Below are 23,086 nucleotides of genomic sequence, written 5' to 3'. Positions count from 1 at the left end.
AGGAATATCCTTCTTTTTCCAAACAACGTATGCAATGTCTTAGTTTAAAATAAACCAAAAGGTTAAGAAAAAAGGCAATCCATACTGTCATGCTTTATTTTAGATAAGCATAGAGAAAATAGGTAACAACTAGACAAGCAACCATATTTGTTATTATAGAATAAGAAATGGTTGATGAGAAAAAAGTTTAGAATAACTAATAGGATACAGTAAAGGACTGAGCTAAGCATGCTAAAAATAGTAAAATCTAAAAATTTCATACCTTTAAGATTACATACCAAATATTCAATGCAAACTGTGGTCATTCCAAAGATATCCTATAACAAGAGATTAACCTGATATTAATGGCTGAATTTTATTTTAAAATTTTGAAATTTTCTCTTAAGTAAGAGTATAAATCAGTGTTGCATTTCTACTTAAATTTGAGGGAAAATGAGTTCTGTAGAATCAGGTATATTATCCCCAACATCTAGCACAGCAGGTATTCAATAAATGCTTATTATTTAGTAGACAACGCACAAGTCAACATACTTCAGTATGGTGAATTCACCTTGTTTCTTCTTTCTCTGCTTAACTATAGAGCCTCCAATAACACATCATTAAATGAGGAAAAAGCAATAAAACATCTGCTTTATTTGCCTGTCTTTTATATAACTAAAAGAAATAAAACAGTAAGAACTGCTTTAAGTAAAAACTGTGCTAAGCATTTTATCTGCATAATCTCATTTGATCTTCACAAATTAATTGGCAGTTACTGTTATTATATCTCTTTTAGAGATTAGTGCACTGAAACTTGGAGGTCAAGTCACTCACTCAAGGTCATGCAGGTAGTACAAGGCAGACCTGGGACTCAAGTGTAGCGCTGTATGATGTCAAAGCCCATGCAGTCTTAACTACTAAGTCATATTACCTTCCATTTCCACTGTAATTCTTCTCATCTTTGACTCTGATTATCTCCCCCACACTCCCCAACCCACCCCAACCTAACAATGGATATGAAACATTTCTATACAACATTTAGTAAAGTTTTTGAATAATGTGAAATAGGTTGTCCAAAGTTCTAAAGAAGGATGCAAACTTTAGTGTGGTAGATAGAACTTGGGCTTTGGAGCAAGCAAGACCTGGGTTATGTGCCTTTGGATAAGTTACCCTGTAAAACCAGTTTTCCTATCTGTAAAATGACAATTATGATATCTACATTACATGGTCCTTGAGAGGACAATAGCTAATGTATAAGAAGTACACAATATATAAATAGTAACTGTTATTTAATATGATACCACAGACAAAGCACATGTTTGTTTTTTTTAATATCTTTATTGAAGTATAATTGCATTACAAGGGTGGGTTAGTTTCTGCTTTATAACAAAGTGAACCAGTTATACATATACATATGTTCCCATATCTCTTCCCTTTTGCGTCTCCCTCCCTCCCACCCACCCTCCCTATCCCACCCCAAAGCACATGTTTTGATAGTATATGGATTTGTTTTCTGTATATACTTGGTAGCTTAATTACTCAAGAATTATGGTAGTAACTTTTTCCTTTGACTTGGGCTCTCACTCGGTCTTCATAGTCAATGCTGTTGGTTTACCCATATGGATGAATTTACTGCTTCTTATAATAGTCTGAGAAAGTATTAATAATTTAATACTAGTGAAAAGTTTGATTTAATGAGTACTTAAATCACAGCAAATTATTATTCTATCAAGGTTTACATTTATATGTAGCATAAAGCTAATTGTGGTCATTCATTTATTTATTCAGTAAATTTTTACTGAATGCCTGTATGTGCCAGGTACTAAGTGTTGGTTGGGGATACAATAAAAATATAACACCCTACTCTGAAGGAGACCCAGTCTAGTGAGAAGACCACTAGAGGGTCACTGAATCACTGGGAAGACCCATCAAAATCTATCACAGCAATTTAATAAAGAGACAACAAGTTGAGGCAGTGGCAGTGGGTTGAAGTACTTATATCTATTGATGCTATTCAGTAACTAGAACTGATGGAATGTGATGCTTGATGAGATACATATTTGGAGAGGGAAGAGTGTAAAGGGGGGAATCTAGGCTGACTCATGGGTTTCTAATTTGATAAGTTGTAAAAGTGATGTGCTAAACAAAAATACTTTCTCCTTAAAATCTAACTCATGGAATCATCAGTCATATTTCATTCAATAATAGAACAATGTAAGGGAGAATGATGTTAAATTTAAGTAGAAGAGGATAAATAGAAAAAATAAAATGCTAGCAAATGCAACTTATTATATCATCACTATATAAATTAGGTGTAATGATTTATGATGATAAAAATTACTGGGACTATAGGTAGAAATTTTAGACTATTGGTTCATGAATAATCTTGAATTTTTATTTCTTTTTTGTTCTGTAGCAAATATCCAATATCTAAGGCAGCACCAGTGCATTTTAAAAGCATACCAATGTCCTCATTAAGGTGAGACTCAAATGTGGTTCTAACCTTCAACTTTGAGACTGGTGCCCCAGAGGCATTTCAGCACCCGTGTGTCCAACTTGTTTCAACGTGCTGCAGTCACTTAGCAGGAGAAAAGTCTATATCACAAAGGATTATAATCATTGAATTGGTTTGGTCTTTAAAAAAGCTATTTAGAGTTTCAAGTGCAAGCTGCTTGCTGAACAAAAATCTTCAGACACAGTCAACCACAGGATTTCAACTGGACCTCAAGCATTTCACAAAGAAATGATATATCATTTGTCCAAAGAGAATAGAACACCTGTTTCTAAGAGTGATTTAAGTCAATAAGTAATAAACTAAATATTTATTATGAATGCTTTCTCGTGTCTGAATGACTGTTGCTCTTTTGGAGGGCAAAGGGTACAAAAGATTCAGTGACCTTCTGACTTGACAGTCAACTACCATTATGTTCAGTTAATATAAATAAGCACGGTTGACAATGTGCTAATTGGCCATCTCTGGGCAGCTAAGTGTACTTTTGACCTTAATGAGAACCTAATCAATTAATACTTAAGGCAATAAAGACCTCTTGCTGATTAAATTGGACAGAAATTATCTTTTCTTTTCAACAGGATTAGAGCTGCAAAGTGACAAACTTTTTTTTTTTTGGGGGGGGGGGTGTTGGTACGCGGGCCTCTCACTGTTGTGGTCTCTCCCGTTGCCGAGCACAGGCTCTGGACGCACAGGCTCAGCGGCCATGGCTCACAGGCCTAGCCGGTCCGTGGCATGTGGGATCTTCCCAGACCGGGGCACGAACCTGTGTCCCCTGCATCGGCAGGAGGACTCTCAACCACTGCACCACCAGGGAAGTCCTGCCACTTTTAAGTCACGAAGTGGAGACTTCTCTTCTGTAATTTGATCGATGTAAAGCAGCATCTCTTTATGTGCTCTGCAGACTAGGTAAACAGTCTCCATGCTGAAATATGGCCATAATTTGTAGAAGCATCCAGAATTACTTTCTGTTTACAATGTATAATATCTGACTTGGCAAAGGGACAAGTTCATCATTTTAGGTTAAAAATTTATCATTTGGCCACAATGACTAAAAATTTACAATTCCTCTCCTTTAACATTCTTCTCCTCTGAGAGCATGTTTTCCTGTTTAAAGCTTTGAAACTCCTTTGGCTCAGATGATATATTTGAAAATGCATATAATTTATATAGGAGAGGAGATATGGTTCCTTTAAAAGATACTTAAAAAGCAACAGTTGTGTATCTGCAATAACTGTTTCATGGGGGTTTTAATACAGATAAATATGCAAATATGTCATACTATTTTTAATACACCAGTTTTACACCGTGTAGTGACTGAGAATAGAGCAAACATTCTGTGTATTTAGATTCATAGTGAGAAATATGCACCATTCAAAACTGTTGTTATTGTCATATTGTAGCGAGTAATAAAAATGTATGTCTTAGGATAGTAAATAAAATACTGCTAAATCATAACAAGGACACTGACGAAGTCCAGCACAGTAGTTGTGCAGATTTCACTACCATGTCATCAGTACTGTTTCAAAAACTACAAAGCACTGCTCATTTTTCTCTACTGATGAGATGACATACAGTTAACAACTAGTTGTAATTCTCAAAATGTATTAACTATTTGTATTTCTCAGACAATATTAACTAGCTGTACTTCTCAAACAATATTAACTAGTTAATATCTAGTTGTATTTCTCAAACAATAAGGCAGTTTAATCTAGACTCTGGTCTTTGAAGACAGGACCAACTGGGATTCAAAATTTAGATGAGTAATTCAGGTCATTAATCAAGTTACCTATTTTGTACAGAAACATATGAGAAATCCGTGATGGAGTTAAATTAAATCCCACAGGCTTATTTTGACCTTTCTCTGCTAAGCTTTCTCCTAATATTAACCACAATGACTTTTCTCCCATATTTATTATGAAAAATGTCAAACAGCACAAAGTAGAGTTATATAGTGAACATCCATATACATCAGCACTATTAGCATTTCACTACACCTGCTGTATCATGTATCTTTCCATCTACCACCAATTGTTTTTCTTTTGGATTGACTGCTTGTACTTTTTTAAAAATAGAGTTTAGTTTTGGGAGGCAGTTGTAGGTTTACAAAAGAATTGTGCAGAAAGTGCACAGTTCCCACATCTCCCCCTCAAGCCCTCCTCCTTAGTTTCCACTACTAACATTTTGGATTAGTGTGTCACACTTGTTACAATTGGTGAACCAATATTGATATATATTAACCAATGTCTGTAGTTTAGTGTTCACTCTTGGTGGTGTACATTCTATGGGTTTTGACAAATGTATGATGACTTGTACCCACCATTACAGTATCTTACAGAGTAGTTTCACTGCCCCAAAATTCCCCTGTGCTCCACCTGTTCATCTCTTCCTCCCTAGAACTCCTGGAAACCACTGATCTTTTTACTTTGAGGTTTTGCCTTTTCCAGAATGTCATATAGCTGGAATCACACAGTATGTAGCCTTTTCAGATTGGCTTTTTTTCACTTAGTAATATGCACTTAAAGTTGATCAATGTCTTTCTGTGCCTTGATAGCTCATTTCTTTTTTTAATTTTATTTATTTTTGGCTGCACTGGGTCTTCGTTGCTGTGCGCGGGCTTTCTCTAGTTGTGGCGAGCGGGAGCTACTCTTCATTGTGGTGTGGGCTTCTCATTGAGGTGGCTTCTCTTGTTGTGGAGCACGGGCTCTAGGCGCGCGGGCTTCAGTAGTTGTGGCGTGCTGGCTCAGTAGTTGTGGTTCGTGGGCTCTAGAGCGCAGGCTCAGTAGTTGTGGCGCACGGACTTAGTTGCTCTGCAGCATGTGGGACCTTCCCGCCCGAACCCGTGTCCCCTGCATTGGCAGGCGGATTCTTATCCACTGCACCACCAGGGAAGCCCTCGTTTCTTTTTAGTGCTGAAAAATATTCACCTAAGGACATTTTGGTGGCTTCTAATTTTTAGCAATGATGAATGAAGTGGCTATAAACATCCATGTGCAGGTTTTTGTGTGGATGTAAATTTTCAACTCATTTGAGTGAATGCTAAGGAGCATGATTGCTGGATTATATGGTATGAGTACATTTAATTTTTTAAGAAACTGCCAAACTATTTTCTGAAGTGGCTGTACCATCTTGCATTCCATTAATAATAAATGAGAGTTCCTGTTGTTCCACACCTGCACGAGCATTTGGTGTTGGTGTTTTGGATTTAGTTATTCTGATAGCTGTGAAGTGGATTTAATTTATTATTTTTATTTTTATTTTTTTTGCGGTACGCGGGCCTCTCACTGTTGAGGCTTCTCCCGTTGTGGAGCACAGGCTCTGGACGCACAGGCTCAGCGGCCATGGCTCACGGGCCCAGCCGCTCCGTGGCACTTGGGATCTTCCCGGACCGGGGCACGAACCCGTGTCCCCTGCATCGGCAGGCGGACTCTCAACCACTGCGCCACCAGGGAAGCCCGGATTTAATTTATTTTTAAAGCAAATTTTTATCTTGGAATAATTTTAGATTTAGAGAAAAGTTGCAAAGATAATACAGAGTCTTCCTGTATATACCTCACCCAGTCTTTCCCAATGTTAACACCTTAAATTACCAGGTACACTCATCAAAATGAAGATACCAACGTTGATACATTGATAGCAAGTAAACTCCAGACTTTATTCAGATTTTATCAGTCTTTCCATCAATGTCACCCTTTTGTTGCAAGATCCATACAGGATTGCATTCAGCTCATCATATCTCCTTAATCTCCTCTAGTCTGTGATAGTTTCTCAGTCTTTTCTAGATTTCTATAATCTTGACAGCTCTGAGGAGCATGGGTCATTTTGTGCAATTCCTCTCAATTTGGGTTTAACTGATGTTTACCTGGGATTAGACTGAAGTTATGAGTTTTGAGGACGAATACCACACACGTGAAGTGTCCTTCTCATTACATCATACAATGGGGCACATGCAATGAACATAACTTATCAATGGTGATATTCCTTGATCTTTTGATAAAGGTAGTGTTCGCCAGATTTCTTCACTGTAAAGCTACTATTCCTCCCTTTTCATACTCTGTTCTTTGGAAGGGAGTTACTAAGACCAAGTGCATACTTGAGGGTTGGGAATTATTTATATCAGTATGGACTCATGTATATTTATTTTATACTTTGGACTTTGTTGCTAAATTTTTTTTCCCAGCTTTGACCATTGGAGGCTTGTTCGAGATGGCTCCCCGTCTACTTGATATGTCTCCATCCTGTTGTTTTTTGAGTTCTTCCTTACTTTCTGACGCTATAAGACTCTCCAGGCTTATCTTGTATCCTCCTTGTTTCAGCTATAGAGTCAGCCATTTCTTCAAGGAGTCCTGGTTCTTCTTATTTGGGAGTGGTATTTAGAAAGCAAGATCCAGATGCCAGTGCACTCACTGCCATTGGGGTGCTACCACAATGATTTTTTTTAAACTTAATAATCACTAAGAATGTAACATGAAGAAGCACTCTTTGAAAATTCAACTTTTCTTAAACATGTGAGAAAAGAAAAAAACTACCATTAATTGTTCCATTTTATCTAATGTCCTAGAGAAAACTATACTACCTTCAATAATATTTTTATTTGTGATTTCACTCAGCCCTATTCGGACCTTTATAAAAATAATTTATTAAAAAAATGACAGAAACATCAGAAATAGTTGTAAATGCTCATATATCCATTCAGTTTTATTACTGTAGTGTTGTAGTCATTGTTTTGTTTTTTTTAGCTAAAAAAACACTATGGTCTTTTGGTATAATTATCTGTACTTCTTTTTTAAAACAATTAGTTAATTTTTGGCTGCATTGGGTCTTCGTTGCTGCATGCAGACTTTCTCTAGTTGTCGCGAGTGGGGGCTATTCTTCGTTTTGGTGCATGGGCTTAACATTGTGGTGGCTTCTCTTGTTGTGGAGCATGGGCTCTAGTCACACAGGCTTCAGTAGTTGTGGCTCGCGGGCTCTAGAGCGCAGGCTCAGTAGTTGTGGCGCAAGACTTAGTTGCTCCGCAGCATGTGGGATCTTCCCAGACCAGGGCTCAAACTCGTGTCCTCTGCATTGGCAGGTGGATTCTTAACCACTGCACCACCAGGGAAGTCCCGTGTACTTCTCTTCTTAAACTTCTGAATACATTTCCTTAGCCTTTACCTACATAAGGTAACCAAAATGAATTCATTTACTAGTTACCTGAAATTTGGGAGTGGTAATGGAGGATGATTCCTATATATCAATACATTAAAAAACATACAGGAAAGTGTAGCATAATTATAGTTGTATGGATAGCTCTATCCATACCAGTCAAATGGTATATCATCAAAATGGTCTTGTGTTTTGAGGAAAGAAAACTATACTGGGAATTAAGAAATGTGGAATATTCCCTATGTAGATGTATGTATGTTTAACCATGCTTCCTAAGAAAAAAAATTAAACACTGAAGAAATATATGAAAGAAAACTCAAATTCCCTGAAATCCCACTACTCAGAGGTAACCACTTTCAATCTTTTAGACCATTCCAATGTCCATTTAGACATTTTTTAAATTTATATAGACCCACATTGGGCAATACACCAAGACAACTTAAATATAAACATAATGTATATGTAACCTTAGGTGAGCTGGACCACATGATATTTGCTGTTCTGCTGCTTTATTTATTGATAAGAATGGAGATCAGTCCTTATCAATAAATGTAGATATACACATATACCAGCGATTCTAATGCTGTATAATATCCCAAGGAACTATTATGCTGTAATTCATTTATTAGCTTTCCTATTGCTGGATATTTAAATTGTACCCAAAGTATTGTTGTTATAAAATATATGGAGATCAACATCCTTGTTGTCAGAGTATAACCTTAGGATAAACTTCTAGGAGGAGGATCACAAGGTAGACAGATATGAACACTTTAATCATGGATAAATATTGTTAAACTGTCCTTCGAAAAGGGTGATAAATGTACACTCTCATCAGGAGAATATTCTCTTAAAATCTTCTTGTTATCTTTGTTTCTGAGTTTAAAACACCATATGGTTAAGTGAGGATTCCTTACTTGTCCTGCATCAGAAGTCTTTCCTCAATTCTGAAACCTCCTCACTCATGATCTCTTTGAGTACTGATTTTACCTTATTTACCCTATTCTCTTCTTCCAGAGCATAATTGGACATGTTAGACCCCTCTTTCTATCTTTCATGTTTTTAACCCCTGCCTCATATTATCCATGACTATGTCTTGCTGTGCTGCATATGGGATAACTGCTTCAGTTCTATATTCAATTTACTCTGTCTCTCTTTCAGCTGTGTCTAATCTGCTTAATTCATTCCCAGAATTTTAAATTTTAATGATTATAGTTTTTATTTCTAAATGTTCAGTTTTTTTTTCTTTCAAACATTTGCCCACTTTTAGTAGTCTCTTGTTTTTTCCAAATATTTCATATTATGTATCCAACAATAATGTATCCAAAAAAGTTCCTAGGGTTCTAATTATGTTGTTATCTTTTTTTGTGTATTTATTTTTTGTTTGTTCACTTTTTGTCCTGATGACTCGTCTCTGTGGTAGTCTGTTCTTTGATGCATTCTGTTGTTTTGGATGGTGAACTAATGTTTGGCATGGCTTTATCCGTGCAATGCCTGCAAAGCCTGGGTTCAGTGTGCATTTCTTCAGAGGAATTTGTGTCTGATTCTGCCAGTTGCTCCACATTACCAGTTTACTGACTTGGGACTACTTGAAACTAATTTATCTGCTTGGGGTCTCCAGGACCTCATTGATCATGCAATTTCAAGTCCAGATTTGTTTCAGGGAAAACCTGTGTGTTTGAATTCACAGGGGAATGTATTTTGTTTTCTACTTAGAGCCTAAGCCAAGACACACAAGTTTCCTGTTGTCTCCTTTTTCTGGTGAGCATATTTTCTCAGATCATCCTTTCAGAAATTATAGCCCTCCAAGAATGCTGGTTTATAGAGAGGCCTCAGATCCCACTCTTCATTTTATGCAGCTCCAAAGCACCGTCTTCTGTCCTAAATGGCCATTCAAACACAAGCATTTTGGTCACTATGCTTAGCAAATAATTCTCATCATTTCAGGTTCAGCTTACCAATTTCTTTCCCATTTGTTCCCTTAGAGATTTATTTTACTTTCTTATAATATCAGTCACAAAATTTAAGGGATATTTTTGTCTGTTTTTTAAAAAATATATCCACTAATTTTAGTTGTATGTTTTGGGATATTTTTCAGACTACCTAGGGTTGCAAGAAACTCAGGATGTACAAAGTGTGGATTTCAGATAAATAAGGAATACTCTTTTAGTATAAGTATATCTCAAATAGCACATGAGCCATACTTATACTAAGAGTATTCCTTGTTTATCTGAAATTTAAATTTGACTGGGCATTCTGTATTTTTTCTTTTCTTTTTTCTTTTTTTTTTTTTTTGCTATATCTGGCAGCTCTAGAATTTAATCCATCATATTGTCAGAAATGGAAGTCTGGGTTATGTTTTAAGTACAATTGTGAGAAATCAGACATGAGTGACACATTTACTAAGTTATTACACGTTTGAGAATATAATTTTTCCTCAAATATATCCATTTGGCTGACGGTCATAGTTTTTGTTTGTTTGTTTTTTGCGGTACGCGGGCCTCTCACTGTTGTGGCCTCTCCCGTTGCGGAGCACAGGCTCCGGACGCGTAGGCTCAGCGGCCATGGCTCACGGGCCCAGCCGCTCCGCGGCATGTGGGATCTTCCCACACCAGGGCATGAACCCGTGTCCCCTGCATTGGCAGGCGGACTCTCAACCACTGTGCCACCAGGGAAGTCCTGACGGTCATAGTTTTAACCTGAAAATTCTATAGACAATGTTCCAGCGTCTTCACATTTGTAATTTGAAAAAATCTGAGTCCCTAAATCTCCATCCCCCTTTTAAGTGATCTTCTTTCTAAATGCATTTTTATCCTTGCAGTTTAATAATTTAAAAAAATGTCTTGATATTGGCCATTCTTTATAAGCATTTTCTAAAACAAATTGAACGTTTTTGGTCTATAGTTTCAAGGTATTTTTTTTTCACTCATGGAGACTTTTCTTTATATTTTTGAGGGTTTCATTTATTCTGTCCCCCCAGCATATAATAACCACATGTTAGCTTTCCATTTTTCTTCATATCTATTGATACTTTGGTATTTTTGAGTGCTTGACTCGTTATGACTTCTTATTTTTGTGTGAATTTTCACAATCCTGTCCTCAATCCTGTCTGGGTTTTCTACATTGCTGAGTCTCTTTGCTTTTTTAAATACATTACTTTTTTTTTCTTGTGTTGTTACTTTCCTCCCAATCTTTCTTTTGTTCTACGACCTTCCTTTTCACCTTATTCCTTGTCTTATCCCATATTTGATCTATTACTTCATAAAGTCCAAGTTCTCAATTTTCTTGAGTGTGCAAAGCAGTTGCAAGATTTTTATTTTTTTTTATTTATTTATTTTTTGCGGTACGCGGGCCCCTCACTGTTGTGGCCTCTCCCGTTGCAGAGCACAGGCTCCGGACCTGCAGGCTCAGCGGCCATGGCTCACAGGCCCAGCCGCTCCGCGGCATGTGGGATCCTCCCGGACCGGGGCATGAACCCGTGTCCCCTGCATCGGCAGGCGGACTCTCAACCACTGCGCCACCAGGGAAGCCCTATGTTATTTTTGAATTGCATTTTCTTCCATACTATCATCTCTATCTGAATTTTATATGTTGTAATTCTTTGCTTCCTTTTTTTTTCTTTTTGGTGGGAATAAAATTTATTTGATAGCTCTCATTTCTGAGTGGGCCATTTTATCCAACCCTCTCTCATTCCTGAATAGTGTGGTTGTATTCCCCAAGCTTTTTCTTTTTTGAATGCCTAGGTACTCAGTAAATTCTTTGTTAGCATATATGCAGTGGCCATATACCAATGTTCATTATTATTTGTTTTGTGTCTCAGATATCAGAGGGGATGGCAGGAAGAGTGAGAGAATTCTGTTTTTGATAGCCCTTCCTTCTTTCTCCTCATACATTAGTGGAGTTTGGAGGTGGGTAAATACTGTGGGCTTAACTTTGTTTTCCTATGTAATTTAGATATTTTCCTGTGTGGTCTGTATGGTTGAACAACACATTTTTTTCCACTGCCTCCCTGACTTTGTTGGCTGCTGTTTGCTGGTCTTGACCAAGCCAACTGCTCCGTAGAGATTATTCCCCATTTCACTCCTTCTCTCCTTTTGGACTGAGAACAGAAATGACCAAAGTCAGGGTTCCAGCTTATTTTATTGAAATAATAAGGGACTGGTACTCCTAAAGGGAATAGTCAACGTATTTTTATTTGCCCTATTTTTACCCCTAATTTCTATCCCTCTAAATTTAGGATAAAATTGGAAGGGTATCAGTGAGTTTTCTAAAAACAATTTTATTCTCATATTATCTCCTCATTACACTACTCTCTAGAAGAGGAACTCTGTGTAGAAAGATCTTATTTTAATTTGACTTAAATTGTTCTGTATTTGGATAATGCATTTTTATCCTTCCTTAGTTATAGCACTGGTCATACAACTTTTTGTTTTTGCTTCTTTTGTTAATTTTTGGTAAGTTCTACAGAAACAAATTTTGTGAAACTACCCTTATGTTGCTTGCCATTTTTCCTCTAGTGGTCCATTAAAAAAAGCTATATCTTTGGGAAAGTCATTTTACTTCTTTAGGTCTCAACTTGTAAAATGAAGGGGTAGCCAACTAACTTATGGGGTCTTGTACATTTCCATGGAGACATGAATCATTAGAGTTCACTATGATGTCAACATACAGAAAGAGCTGAACAACAAATCTAGCACTCTCTACCTTAACTATTCCATATACAAAGCTTAATTTACTCCATTGTTAGTATTCCTATTTATGACTTCAAGTTTCCTTGCCTCAAAATTGGCCTTAGATATGTGCACAGACAGTTCATCTGCAGTAACAGGAGGAAGTCAGATATAAATAGAATATTAAATGCGGAGCAGGAGGGTCTGGGAAGTTTCCTCTGATTGCTTCCATTATCTCTGTGAATTAAGATCATCATCAAAGAGTCAAGAGGAAGAAGAAATTGTTGGAGGTCTGGGATGAGAGGAGAAATTGTGAACTAGTCATCAAGGAGTTGACGGAGAGTGAATGGATTAGAGAATATAGTAAGATTTCTGGGTTAGCAGAAAGTGCTCAGTAATGGTAAATGCTCACAGATTTAAAGTATACCAGTCAGCATGACTGTGGTTTTTCTTTAGCTATGTTTAGGTGCCCAGGGGCAGGTAAAGAGTGGGCAGTGAACTGGACTACACCAGGGTTGGGATTTGTCAGGTGAGTGTAATGGGGGTGGGGAAAGCACAAGGAAGATGAGTGTAAGTGCATGGAGTGACCACAAAGATGGGCCATTACATCTATCCAGGGAAACAAAGGAAGGACAGCCGGGAGCTATGAAAGAAGGGCAAGGAGGGACTGAGAAGAATTAAGAGATGTAGGATTAATGATTATAGGTCCTGCAGTGGATTAGAATACTACAGGTAGTGGATTAGAATACTACAGGTAGTGAACTGGAAAGAGAGGAGGGGGCAATCAGAGTTTTAGATGCTTGAAATGAGACTATGGAGGGTTTGCTGTTATTGGTAAAATGACAAGGCTCAGTGTATAACCATGAGATTTAGTGTCTGTCAATGAAGAAGATCAGGTAGGTACTGGAAGGACTATCTTGTCTACCTTGGAAGGATATTGTAGTCACCAAGACTTGACAGAGAAACTGGAGTCAAAATATGTAAGGAATGAGGGGAAATAATCTGAGGGTCTGTAGATGACTAAAATAAGAACTTCTGTATAGACCAGTGGAACAGAATAGAAAGCCCAGAAATAAACCCATGCACCCATGGTCAATTAATCTATGACAAAGGAGGCAGGAACATACAATGGAGAAAAGACAGCCTCTTCAACAAGTGGTGCTGGGAAAGTTGGAGAGTTACATGTAAATCAGTGAAATTAGACCATGCCCTCACACCATACACAAAAATAAACTCAAAATGGTTTAAAGGCCTAAATGTTTGACATGACACCATAAAACTCCTAGAAGAGAACATAGGTGAAATATTCTTTGAGCCAAATCATAGCAATATGTTCTCAGATCAGTCTCCCAAGGCAAAAGAAATAAAAGCAAAAATAAACATATGGGACGTAATCAAATTTAAATGTTTTTGCACAGCAAAGGAGCACATCAACAAAATGAAAGGAGAACCTACTGAATGGGAGAAGATGTTTGTAAATGATGCAACAAATAAGGGGTTAATATCCAAAATATACAAACAGCAGATACAGCTCAATACCAAAAAACAAACAACCCAATCAAAAAATGGGCAGAAGACCTAAATAGACATCTTTCCAAAGAAGACATACAGATGGCCAACAGGCACATGAAAAGATGCTCAACATCGCTAATCATTAGAGAAATGCAAATCAAAACCACAATGAGATATCACCACACACTGGTCAGAATGGCTATCATCAAAATGCCTATACATAATAAATGCTGAAGAGGGTGTGAAGTAAAGGGAACCCTCATACCCTGTTGGCAGGAATGTAAATTGGTGCAGCCACTATGGAAAACAGTATGGAGGTTTCTTAAAAAACTAAAAATAGAGCTACCATACAATCCAGCAATCCCACTCCTGTGTATATATCTGGAAAAAGTGAAAACTCTCACTTGAAAAGATATGTGCACCTCAATGTTCATAGCAGCACTATTTGCAATAGCCAAGACATGGAAACAACCCAAGTGCCCATCAACAGACGACTGACCTAAGAAGATGTGTTTTATATATATAATATATACAATGGAATATTGCTCAGCCATAATAAAGAATGAAATATTGCCATGTGCAGTAAAATGGGTGTTATGCTTAGTGAAATAAGTTAGTCAGGGAAAGGCAAATACTGTATGATACCGCTTATATGTGGAATCTAAAAAGTAATACAAATGAACCTATATACAAAACAGAAACAAACTCACAGACATAGAAAACAAACTTATGGTTACCAAAGGGAAGGGGGGAGAGGGGAGGGGCAAATTAGGAGTATGGGATTAACAGATACAAACTATTATACATAAAATAGATAAGCAACAAGGATTTACTGTATAGCACAGGGAATTATACCCAATATCTTATAATAACCTATAGTGGAATATAATCTGCAAAAAAACACCTGAATCACTATGCTGTACACCTGAAACTAATGCAATATTGTAAATCAACTATACTTCAATAAAAAAATAAAAAGAAATAAAATAAGAACTTCTGCAACATTTTCCTTCTATCAGATTTGCAAAGATGAAATGTATTGATAGGTTCCAGTACTGGCCAAGTGTGGGAAGAGTATGGTACAACATTTTCATAGGCAGCCTGGCAATATTTGCTTTGATTCTCATACTTTCACTCAGTAATTTCATTATGGGGAATTTATCCTACTGAAATAGTTGTACAAGAATGTAAAGACATTTGTTCAAGAGTGTTCAACTGCAGAAGTGTTTACAATAGAAAAGAACTGTAAATAACCTAGATGTCCATCAATAGACAATCAGTGAAATAAATAATCATACACTCATCAATGAAATATCATGCAACCATGAAAAAGAATAAGGGGGTGGTGTATGTAAACATATGAGATAGTGCCCATGGTATCTCATTAAGTGTGTGGGCGGGGTAAGATATAAAATGGTATGCATGCACAAGGTAAGTTCTTTTTGTTGTTAAAATTTTTTTGTTTAAATTCCTGGATTTTATAAGCTTCTACAGGTTCTAAAATAAAAAAGTAGAGATATTTTAGTACAAAATCAATAAAAGATAAAGACATTGGCTAAAATGAACCATTAAGATTTCATTAGGGTTTTGTGGAATACTCAAGTGACTAGGGAGCAGAGTTGAAGAATGAAGACCATTGGAATTTGAAGTTCATCTCCAGCTGAACACCAACTGCCCTTAGAGACAGACACAGAGGACTCACGCATGGGTCTGGCCATAGGTCCACCCTAACTGCACCCACCTCTCTCCACATCACTCACCATGTTCCAGCCACTGTTTTTTCCCCTGGTTTCTAATAACACCAAATTTATTCCTACTTCTTGCCTTTGTACTATTTCCACTGCCTTTAATGCTCTTAGAGACCTTTGTGTGGTTGGCTTCTTCTCATCAATCAAGTCTCAGCTCAAATATCACCTTTTCAGATAAATGCTCCACTTACCTGACCTCAAATTCATTCCCTTTTATTTTCTTCATAGTATTTATCACTCTCTAAAGATATCTTATTGCCTATTTGTAATTGTCTGTAACCCCCTGCTGACAGTAGGTACCTACTATGTTTTGTTCACCACTATACTTCCAGTATTCAGAATAGTACTTGGTGTATAGTAGGTGTTTAATATTTATTGAGTGAATAAATGATGGAACAGTTAGGAGATAGTCATATGTCTAATTGGCTAAGCCTCATTCTTCTGTCTTGGCCCAGATTGGGCCTATAGGAAATTCCTAGGATATCCATTTCAAAAGCTGTATTTAATGGCAAACCTCTATTCTAACTGAGTAAACATGGTAGGAAGGCTTGTTTTCTTGTTTGCAGGGGTAGGGTGATGAGGTGATGGTGGTGGTAGTGATAATAGAGGTGGTATATCCCATGCTTCACATACCATAGCCTAACTTCTGGGAATTTTCTGTCTCTCCTTCCACTCAACCCAATTCTGCTAATTCCAACTGGGTTCACAACTTGGCTGAAACACTGTCATGTCTATAGCTTGAAATTACTTAGGCTCAGATCACAGCAAATTCAAATTTACAGTAAAAACAAGAGACCAGTGGCTATTTATTAATTTCTTTCCTAGCATGTACTTTCCTCTTCTTCCTTTCTAATATTCTGAACGTCCAAACTATGACATTTTAATAATATGGACTCAACTAATGAACTGAAGCTAAATATAGGAATGAGCATGTAACATTTGCTTAAGCCAATGATTCTATACATTTCTATGGCCTTATCAATTGGAATAGAATTGAACATGTGATCTACACTGGATCAGTGAAAGTAATCCAGTATTTTTGATGTGAAAAAGAGATATGGATTCCCTCATTTCTACCTGTGCTTCATGTATGGAGATATAAAGCTTGGAACTGCAACGGCAATGAGGAGAGAGATAGGAGCTGCTAGGAGATCACATCAGGATGGAGTAAACCCAGAGAAAGTAGAGCTGAGAGATGGAACCTGATGATATTGTGTGAATATAGGATCAAGCTACATCTGGAGTGAGATCTATTCATTTCTATATCCTGAAGTCAAAATACTCTTAATGGACATCAAGGAGAACATAGATCTTAAGTTGGGTTCTATTTCCACCTCTGGTATCTGGGGTACAACCTGTTGCAATGTCAATGCTCTGCCCAGAAACCCTTTTACTGTTTTCGTTTCTGTGCACTCACCCTTTGGTGTAATAGCCACATCCTCTTGAGCTACTAGAGTCACTTGGCTCACAAGTAGCAGACTGTGTAGTCTAGGGGTAGGGAAGTCTACTTCCCTTGCCTCGGTTGGGACAACTCTGTGGCATAATGTGTACTCCAGAGTTCCCCTGAGGCTGCACTATGCCAGCCTTCCTTCTGTTTCCTGTCTGTGCTTCTCTCATAAATCACTTGCATACAAATTTTCATCTAAGGGTCTGGTCTAAGACACCTCAATGTGTGTGCCAGGGTCTAAGACACCTCAATGTGTGTGCCAGGGGTCAACATATCCTGTTAATAAACACTATTTGAAGTTCACAGTGGACAAAAGTGATGGGTAAAAAGTGCTTCACCCAAGTTATATCATCTGGTGAGCTGTTAGGGTCACTGGACCTGAGAATTCTCAAATGAATAGTTAAGTGGTTAAGGAAGTCTTAGGGACATTTGAATAAAATGCTACATGTAAGCAGTATAAAAATTATACTCACCTGTAAATTTCACTAGTGGATATCAAACTTTCAATAAAATACAATTAGGAAATTAGTCTTCAATCTAAGACTCATAATGTTGCAAATATCAATATAAAGAAATGTAAGAAAAAACATTGGCCTTTAGTGTTAGACTTAAGTAAAAATCCAGTTTTTTTTTTCCTACTGTCAAGCTGTGTGACCTTGGACCACCTAGTTAACATCCTTCTAAGTCTTATTTTGATTATATTACAAAAGGGATTAAAATATCTTCTATGGAAAGTGACTGTGAAGACTATGTGAGCTAATGTATGGGAAAACACCAAATTTATAATTGACTCTCAATAAATGATAGCTATTATTGTTATTTTTGTTACTGGTAGAAAACTCTTGAGATTAGAAAACTACTTATGGGTTGAATGCATATGAAATTACATATGACTGTTGAATGGATACTCTTAATCCACAGTGATACCAGTGGAACTGGAATGGTTATTAAGGATTTATGGATTGTTCACATGGCCTTACATGCAGTTGGCTACATTGTCATCTTCCATAAATTTTTCAGTGCCTCTTATGTGTATGGTACTGTTTAGGCACTAACAGAATTCAAGAGATCCTTACCCCCAAATAGGTTACAAGCAAGCAGGGCAACAGATGAGCCTACAGCAACCTATATAAGACAAAGTATGATAAGTACTCATGTTTTTAAATAAATGATTGTTCTCTGTTTTAGGAGTTATAAAGGGGGAAAATGAAGGAAAACAGCAACACTAGCATTTTTTATTGTGATGTTAATACAGATGAGAAAGGGAAATCTTTGGCCATGCAGCTAACAAATGGAAGAGGCAGGATTAAAACCCTGTCCGTCCAATCCCCAAGTTGGTGCTTTCAACTTCTATACTAAACTGTACACTGTCTCAGATGCTGTTGTTTTCATACTGTATATCACAATTAATACTGGTTTCCTTGGTTTGGCATGGATACACTTCATTATTGTTTGGCTGCTTGCATTTTCCTCTGCAATTACACTTTGATGGTAATCCTTACACTGAATTTCTACCAGTTTCTGACTTGAAAAGCCAGCATAGAAAGAGTGACTGCAAGCAGTAAATGAAGCCATGCTGTCAGGACTGTGTGGCGAGAATTACTTCCTGTTCACAAAATCACTTTATTGGCAGTAGCTGCCTTTCCTCACTAATGGGCAACATTTTATTAAGACATTTCAATATGTTTCCTGCTTTAATTAGCTATGCAAATGGTACCCCACCTTCAGGAGCAAGTATACTACTACTGAGAACTGAGTTCCTTGGGAAGCAAATTCCCAGATCTGCAATTCAATAATAGACTATCTTGGACAAACTTTTCGTATTTCTGTGGTTCTCTTTATCTTCTTGGAAATTTGGGAATAGACAATGTTGATTAAACAATTCTGTCATTTAATTCCTTCTCTTTTGCATCATAAGTATTCACATACTAATTTCATTTGCCTTATCAATGTAAGCTACTTCAAGGCAGTAGCTAAAGTAGTATCTTGCATGTGACCAACAATTATTGGATGAATGACCCATAAAACTGAAATATTTCCAATGAATGTTTGTATGTTTAATGTTCAAGGAAAACAGCAGTATTGGATTATAATTCAGTACAGTGATGGAAGGTTTGAGGAGAAAACACTGTTTTCAGTTTTTCACCTTTCCTTGAACGCAGAAGAGTCAATATTTTTATGCTCAGATAAGAGTGGAATATACCACATGATGTTTAATTCGTGCCTTTGAGTCAGTATAAAATGAGAATGATTCATAATACAATCAATATTTAAAAAAATTCCAAACTATAGGCTTTCTATGGCATTTTGCTCCCTACCCTCTTTTTCCTCCCCTCTGGAAACTTGAAGAGTCCCTAGAATGACCTCTTTAGATGCTAAGCTTTCTCTATAGCACTTTACTGTGAAATCTTTTTTCTCCTAAAAGCTGGAGGGAGCTTCTTGAATGATTGATTGGTGAGGTGTTCCCTGGACACACTGGTGCAAACACCATGCAACCACTGATAGATGTGCTCACTCTTTCACAAACACATTCATTTTCTCTTCTCTAACTCACACAATTTATCCACCCCATGATGCATTTATGCATCCGTTATCACTGTCTTTCCATTTTTAAGCAGGTGAAAAGATGAAAAGTTAACGCTTATAAGGTTATAAGGCTTATAAGGCAGGCCTATCTTAAGTAAAATAACTGATCTTCACATATATCCAGAAGAATATTTCCCTAAGGGTTTCTTCTACTCTGATTAATCACAAATTTAAGACAACTTTGGAATTATGAAAGAAGGTAGCGTGTGATGGGGGAGTGAAGCTAGACTTCTACTATATACTTGGGTTGAGTCAGCTACTAACACCAGGGCTACATTGCGGGGTAAGGAGACCAAAATTCTAGTTAGGGTCCTATCATTGCCTATGAGCTTGGGAAAGTAAATTTAACTTCTTGGAGTTCAGCTTCCTGATGTGTAAAATGTGAGGACTGAACTAAATGGCTCTGAAAGCTCCATCGAGCTACAATACTCTATGATTCCTTAACTGCCACCGACAGGTAGTAACATTATGAAGAAATCTGACACTCATGAGAAATTTAGACCAAAGTCAGTACACTTTTGGGGGGAGGTTAATCATGGTACAAATCATTAACGTGATTTAAATATGAACAACATGCCCACTCAGGAAAAATATAGACAATTTATAAAGTAATCTATCATATAACTCAAGATTCTATAAAACCAGAAAAAAGTCTACAATCCACATATAGTTTAGGGGCAAACATTAATCTTGTGAATATTTCTGGGTCATTGTTTACATTGGGGTAAGGAAGAGAAATTATGAGGGAAAGTAGAAATTCAGTTTAAAAACTGGCTGGCTTTTGGGTTTACAAATGAGAGGAAGCCTAATCTGATGCAAGGGAAGGTTGCTTTTATTTTCCAAGGAGACTTATTTCCATATGGCTTATCACTTCAATGAACTGCAGAACAGCTCTTTCAAATCAACCAAATCAACACATTTTAACTTTTCATGAAATTAAGCATTTTGAAATGTTTTAACTCAAGAGCCTCCCACAATAAAATAATGTACAGTGTTATCTATAAGAAATTAAAATCACATAAGAAGGCTTAAAGAATGTGACCTAGGACATTCTGAAGCAAATGCTAAAAGAGTCTGAGAGGTAAGTTTCTTCAGCAGGTTAAAACATACTGGTGAACATTATTTCTTCAATCATTAATTCAGGTAATATCTGTTGAGCACTTAGTTGTCAGGCACAATCTATTGTTAATTTTGTTCACCCATATATCCTTACTAGAGATGACACAGGTTCAGACAATAATTTGCATATTGTAATATCAGTTCCCATGCTCCACCCGTTTCCCTGTCAGAATCTCCCTTTTGAATAGTATTTTCTTCAAAGCTCTGCCTGTCTTTTACTGAGCAATGGGATTAGTGCCATACTGCAGTAAGCAATTTGTTCATCTTTGGAGAGCACATTTGCACTACCCCATGATACAGGCATTTAAACGATTTTATTTGTTCACCTGTGTTGAACATTAAGCGGGTAAATTTTCAGTCCAGGGATTTGGCTTTAAAACTCCAATTGATGTTAATGAGAATTGGTAATGAGCCCCTTTTTCTTAATTAGTGGCATCATACCTGTGACTGTAGGAGGCATGGCTCATACTTGGGGAGCTTAACGAGGTGATAACAAGGAGAAAATGTTTAAGCCTGGATTTTGGCCTGGTCCATACTTTACTATGCAAACATACTTTAGGAACTGATGCTTTAAAGTAAATTTATTACCTGGCTTTTATGGCCCTGTAGACCTTCCCTAAGAACAATCTGTCTTTTCTCTTGTTCCATAGAGAGAGAGTGACACAGAAGAAGGTAAATCAAAGGAGCAAGAATCTGATCCGATTTTCTCTTCTTGTTCATGTACAGCAAATTTGATGCTGAAACAAACTATCTCTTTCTGTTCTGTTTGCCTCAATTAAAGAATACCACAGCTTATCAACCTCATTCCACACTGAGGGGCAAAATTCCTTTCTTTAGGTAAACTGAACCTCTAAATATCATTCAGGGTATTACAGGGATGATTTAAGGAAATAAGAGTCTGACTTTTATAGCATCTTTCCTTGACTATTATATGAGCATTCTGGTACGTGGGTAAAAACACAAGTTTTGATCTTGCATATTATATCTACTTGAGATGCTTCTTACTGCTACAGAACATGACCTAATCCAGGAAGTATAAAATGATTACAGAATAATAAAATTTTCACTGTACCTAGCAAAGGACATAAAAGTTGGATTATTGATTTTGTTTGAATGACGTGCTATAATTTCATATGCCAACAGAGTGGAGCACAAATCCTGGCCGGCCAGCTTTCATTACTGGAACTCACTTTCTTGCCACCAAGTAACTTCTACCAAGTCACAAAATAAATCTGGATTTCTTAACTTACTGAAAATGAATCTCTTTAGCCCCAAGTATTTAATAGGAACTTCAGAACTATAGTAGATCTGCTTCAATTGGGAGAGGAAGGGAAATCCCCAAATGCAGATCTGTTGCTATTTCTCCAGTTTGCAGTTATTCCATGCCAAAGATAAAGTAACATGCATGCGATTTCTAAATCTTTATCTCTTTGCTCCCTTGACATATTTGTTTCTGGTTATTCAAACTAGTTTCACTGTGCTAGTTTAAAAATATTAATAATAAAAGTAAAAAGCTGTGAATCAAAACAGGAAATAAAAACCAGGTAAAGGTCAAAGTGGCCAGGTGTGATCATTGCATCTACTGCTTTGCTTCAGCTGTCATACATTGATAGACCAAAATCTGAAACCTGGATTAACTGTCTAACAATTACATTTGACTGATTTTTAAGGGGAAATGTGTGGATGACAGTATAAAATCAATGGTAAACAGTGCAAAGGGCATAACACATCAGTTTGTCCATGATGCAATCCTTATGTACAAAAAATATATATTAGAAATCCACATGTTACTAAAGGCATATGGTATGCAAGTCACAAACTATCTCTGACTTATTTAAATGGCAAGACTTTTATCACACAAATGTACATACCAACAAAATTAGAATTTTACCCAATCAAGAGGAGCTGTTTGTATAATTCCCAATAGTGGTCATATAATTAAAGGGCAAGTAGTTCTTAAATTTTCATGCATTGTAATTTTTCTCCCTTGCTCTAGTAATAACTCTAATGAAAACATATCAAAAGTATAAGAATTAACAATGAATAAAGATGGTGAGCTTGCAGGACTACAGGAAACTGTAGAATTATATTATGAAATTCCAGATCTTTGGAATATTTTATACTCACGTGAAGAAGAAGTGGTCCGTATCATACAGAGGTTAATATAGTGGCTGAACAAATTAGAACTGTGCTCCTTTTACTGAACAACAGGATGTCCCACATACTTGCAGGGACTACAGTCTCTAATGCTGTCCCTCAAGAAAGCAGCCTCTTATGGAACCATATTCATTACTGTGGATGAAATTACTCCACTACCTGGACAAAATCTGGCATATTACAGGGAGTTAGGAAAGACTTAGAGAAAAATATCTAG

The 23,086-nt window shown here is 36.9% G+C and overlaps 1 protein-coding gene across 6 annotated transcripts in view; it reads right to left on the bottom strand.

Annotated features, from left to right (window-relative positions):
• Positions 1-23,086, bottom strand: part of DPH6 (diphthamine biosynthesis 6) — a 443,901-nt gene that overhangs the window by 146,312 nt on the left and 274,503 nt on the right. The window contains exon 13 of one of the 6 annotated variants that reach the window (XR_007475331.1): positions 5,065-7,642. The exons of the other annotated variants lie outside the window; for them this stretch is intronic. The gene's annotated coding sequence lies outside the window, so the exon portion shown is untranslated. Of the gene's footprint in view, positions 1-5,064; positions 7,643-23,086 lie in introns of those variants that run through there. 6 annotated transcript variants of the gene reach the window in all.

The sequence above is a fragment of the Orcinus orca genome, chromosome 2, assembly GCF_937001465.1.
Source record: "Orcinus orca chromosome 2, mOrcOrc1.1, whole genome shotgun sequence".
Taxonomy (NCBI): Eukaryota; Metazoa; Chordata; class Mammalia; order Artiodactyla; family Delphinidae; genus Orcinus; species Orcinus orca.
The sequence above is the reverse complement of the archived record's forward strand: the minus strand, read 5'-3'. Positions and strand labels throughout refer to the sequence as shown.